The sequence below is a fragment of the Penaeus vannamei genome, chromosome 20 (genome assembly GCF_042767895.1).
Source record: "Penaeus vannamei isolate JL-2024 chromosome 20, ASM4276789v1, whole genome shotgun sequence".
Taxonomy (NCBI): domain Eukaryota; kingdom Metazoa; phylum Arthropoda; class Malacostraca; order Decapoda; family Penaeidae; genus Penaeus; species Penaeus vannamei.
In genome coordinates, this window is record NC_091568.1 from 17094900 (window position 1) to 17099899 (window position 5000).

General features: G+C 36.3%; 1 long non-coding RNA gene across 1 annotated transcript in view; it reads left to right on the plus strand.

The window, feature by feature from the left end:
* Positions 1-4305: 4305 nt before the first annotated feature.
* LOC138865254 (uncharacterized) overlaps positions 4306-5000 on the plus strand; it is a 3111-nt gene continuing 2416 nt past the window's right edge. Inside the window, exon 1 of the long non-coding RNA XR_011399338.1 lies at positions 4306-4409. This is a non-coding gene — a long non-coding RNA (uncharacterized lncRNA). The remainder of the gene's footprint in view (positions 4410-5000) is intronic.

Genomic DNA, 5000 nt, shown 5'->3' on the forward strand with positions numbered 1-5000 from the left:
GAAACATCCCCGCCGAACTCAGGTCAGCTGACCAATCAAAAGCTGTAGCTGGCTAGACTTCGGCGAGGCTGTCTAGGGATCCCAGGACAGAGAAGTTTAGGTTAGGTTAGGTTAGGTTAGGTTAGGTTAGGTTAGGTTAGGTTAGGTTAGGTTAGGTTAGGTTAGGTTAGGTTAGGTTAGGTTAGGTTAGGTTAGGTTAGGTTAGGTTAGGTTAGGTTAGGTTAGGTTAGGTTAGCATACATATATAAATAAATACCTATTTAAATACATACATAAACACATAAATTCATATATACATACATATATGCATACATAAACATATGCATGCATAAATACATGAACACATGCATATATAAATACATACACTCATAAATCCAAACATACAGTCATGAATACATACATACAGTCATGAAAACATACATAAGTACGTACATGCATACACACATAAATCCATATATTCATAAATACATACATTAATATATACATAAATACCTATATATGTACATACATATATAAATACAAACACATTTTCTTAAATATTTATATGCATGCATAAATACATACATGCATAAATACATACATATCAACATAAACAAATATAAATACATACATACGAACATAAACATATATGAATACATACATACATGCATAAATTGATACATACATACATAAATGAGTACATACATAAACACATACATACATACATAAAATACATACCTGCATTAATACATACACGCATCCATAATTACATAAATGCATACGCACATACAAACATATCTACATGCATACATACGAACATACATGCATACATGCATAAGTCCCTTGTACATATATACATACATCAATCTGACACACAAACTTAAATACACACACACGCACACACACACATAAGTGCATACACATATACATAAGTAAATGCATACATGCATTAATAATACACACATAAATACATAAATTCATATATGAATACACATACATCCATACAATGAATACATACATACATAAATACGCCTTTCAGTTCACATTGAGTGCTACAGTGCATGAATATTCTCCTGGAAAGATATTTTTTTCTGATGTAATCTTTGAAAGTTTTCAAGATGCAAAAGTTTTGTATTTTGTAAAACTGTTCATGTCATAAAGAACTCTTGAAAAAAAACTATTAGGTTTCAAAAAATAATTTGAATAAAATAAGGCTATTTCCACTGTAAATATATTGCTCTTGCTGTCAAACATACTATGCCATAACTCTGTATTAAAGCAAGAAGACCCCCAGTTTATTTATTTCTGAAGTGTATGACCTAGATTAAGCTTTAACTTGTTAAATTTGGACTGGCTTCTCTCCGTGCAGTCCTGTGTTGAACAATTACCCATCCAACTCATTCAGAAGATAAACTAGTAAATAGCTGCACGTTCTGGTAATAGCCGAGTTGACAGCTTAGCTAACAAAGAAAATGGTGTCTAATACTTCTTAGCATGACTGTCTGCCAAACCATAATTAAACTTTATTACAAGTTGGCACATGTTAGTGATATAAATAAATCAGTATTATTTATCTGTCAAATATGACATGATATACACATCATTATATTTCTTCTTAACACATTGTGAACATGAGACTGAATAACAGGTCATACAGCAACAGGGCGTTTTCATGTTTCCCTCAAACTTGGCGTCTTGCGGCCGCTGAAGCCAACCTTCGGCCCACAGATGAATGCGCAGGAGACAGCTGTTGACCCTCAGCAATCATGCCGCGTTGTTGGTTCCAATGCTCATTCAGTTAATGTTTGTCTCTGAAAGAATGGTCCGTTTTCAAAAACTATACTATGTCAACAACGCCGTAGTTCAGTTACGTAGTGCAGTTGAAACTTGAAACTGACAATTTCATGGAAATGTCGAAATTCGCCTATTTCTTCGAGCTCCCAGTAACTCGACCAACATTGTGCTTACATTCTTCGCGGCTTTTCTGTGATGCTTTTCCGAGACAGGAGCAGCTAGGCGCAATATGATAATTGCCTCAAAGTCACTGCATTAGACATCAATAAAATCTCAAACATATTACAGTAAGTAGTATATTTCTACAACCCCAGTTGTATCAAAATTTCAAATCAAAATTGTATCAAAGTTGTATGCAAATCTCCTTTACCCACACAAATGATAGAAAAAAAATGTGTTAGTGGAAAACCGGGAGAAAAAAGAAATATCACTCAATGTCACCTTGCAATACCCTGCACTTATATTCCACAACCTCTGACATACCATAATTACATGCATACCACCTCAGCATACACAAATAACAGAAATAAAATACATCTGGTAGCGGGATTTAGCATCTATTCAGCACATTCAGATTTTCCCGCAGGGTCCCACAACTCCAGGAAAAATCACGTCTGAAGTTGTGGATATGGAGGTCAGAAAAGTATATTTTGCAAAAATATTTTTTGTTGTACTTGAAAGCGTGATTAAAACATTAATTAGTCACTAATTAGCAGGAGTTTTAATTAATAACCCCAGACATTTTCATGTCTTAAGTTACACAATTCTAGTGGTGATTTAAATGAAACTAACTTTAAACAGATGTTCTCGAAAATCGCTATTAAATGGTTCTTTCGGCCACCGTTCGGGCTGCACAGGGCCAAAGCCGAGGACCGAGCACCCACTAAGCGCCCTCTCCTCCATCGGCAGGGGATTCTAATAGAATTCCTCAGAGCTTCTGTGCTCAACATTATGATTGAAGTCCACCCAGCTCTCCTTCTCCATGGATTAATCGTTAATGTATAAATGGAGTGAATCTAACAGACGGTTAATCTTTGTTTGTATTTTCCCTTATTATCTCCGCCATGGAGGTTATGCTTTTGGCAGCGTCGGTTTGCTTGTTTGTTTGTTTGTTGGTTAGCAGGGAAACTCAGACTGTTATGAACAGATTTTTATTAAATGTTTACCAGAGATGCGACTTATTCCAGCCATTAACCTAATCTAACCTGATCCGGATCCAAGAATTTAAGAATGATTGCCTTGGCGGAGGTATGCGCTTTCTGAGTGCTTCTAGTTTCTCAAAAGACGATCCATTCACGAAGCTAAAATAGAAAGAAAGAAAGAAAAGAAACGGATTATGAAGACAGTGAAAGGAAATTTTGATATAATACCCTCTTTGTTGCGATTCCCTTTACTTTCTGAAAAAATGAGAGAAAATATGAATTTCCCATAAAACCGAAAAAAAGAAAGGAAACACACAAACACAGGAAAAATAATATGATGATAATGATATATTCTTTTTTTCTACACGAAAGAAAGAATGAAAAAAAAATCAGCAATTATTCACACGAGTCAGACAGCAAAACATGAAATTACAAAGACAACAAGGGTTTCCGCATATTTTTCCTCCTTAAAAAACAGTCACTTTACGAAAATCAAGGATTAAAAAAAGAAGAAAAGAAAAAAAAAAACACACCTTTGCTATGGCTGGTGATAAGGAACCGGTTTTGGCCGAACTCTACTCTGATTAAAACTCCTTCAGGTTGTTGGTTCTGGCTATACGGGCGAGTAAAGGTTTAATTAACATGCTTTCTCTTTCTCGCCCTCTTTTTCTTTCTTTCGTTCCCTCTTTCTCTCTTTCCCTTATTCATGTCCTGTTTCTCTTTCTCTCTCTCCCTCTCTTTTTCTTAAGCTCTCTATGCCTCATCTCCTGTACTTTCTTTCTCTCTCTCTCTTTCGGTCTCTCATTCGCTTTCTCTATTTAATTTTAGCTCTCGGTTTTTCTACGTTTTCTTTCTCTTTCTCATCTCCCCTTCCTCCCCCCTCCCTGACTTTCTTTTTCTCTCTCTCTGGAGAAATAAAACGGGAGAATAGCAATGAATGGGAAAGGGATATAGATTAATCGTTGATGAAAGAGAGAATGATAATTAACGATTAAAAAATCTGGGAGAAAACTGGAAATGGAAGAATGAAAAACAGAAGTGAAGAGAGTGAAATATTTGTAAAAAGTTGTTCATTTACGGCTTTGTCTATCTCGCTGTTTTGTATGTCTGCATCGGTTTCTTTTTCTCTCTTTCTCTTTTGTTTCTTTTCTCTCTCTCTCTCTCTCTTATCAGCTCTCCACCTTTTCCCTTTGTTTTCTTTTCTCTTTCTCTCTGTCTTTTTTGTTTTAGCCCTTAAAGTTTTTTTTTCATTTAAGGCACAGCATGAGGAGGAGACTCCCCCTTTCGGAAAAGAGACGGAAAAAATAAACAAGCAAACAAAGAAAAATGTAAGGGAAACGTAAAACAGGTAAAGAAGAAAAAGAAGAAAAAAAGAGGCAGCCAAAATGGACGAACTGGCACCTGTCCGCGGGGTTCCTCGGGTGTTTTGTGAATCCCTGAAGGCAGACGCGCCCGTTTACCCTAAAGACGTGGACCTGCTACAGCATCATGAAGGTAGGGGGACAAAGTTCTTTTTTTCTTGAATTAGGATGTATACTTTCTCTCTCTCTCTCTCTGCCTCATCCCTCTCTCTCCCTCTCCCTTTTTCAAATAGCACTGCCAGAGACCAGCACTTATTACCTATATCAAATTGAACTTCTTGGTTATATTATTTTTTACTACAAACACTGGTCTTGCCTTTGATGTGGTTTGTCATTACCGGAGATATGTGAATGATATAAGCACAGTGGCACAGCTCTTAAGACATGTAGAGCTAATGTTTGATAGATAGGCCTCTACAGTGCATGAATAGAAGCGCAGACAGTTTCGATAGATGTTTTAGTATCTGAATGACTTTCTGCAGGGCGTGTGCACTATTTGGTATATGGATTTTAGAAAAGCAATTAAATCTCTCTCTCTCTTTGATTTTCTTGATTTATATATATATTTTCTCTCTCTCTCTCACACACTTTCTCACTCTCTCTCTCTCTCTCTCACACTCTTTCTCACTCTCTCTCCCTTTCTCAGTGAAAAGTAACTAAAACATATCGCAAAACCACGATGCCGCAATGACCTAACCTTCCTATTACACCCCGGGTGATGTAG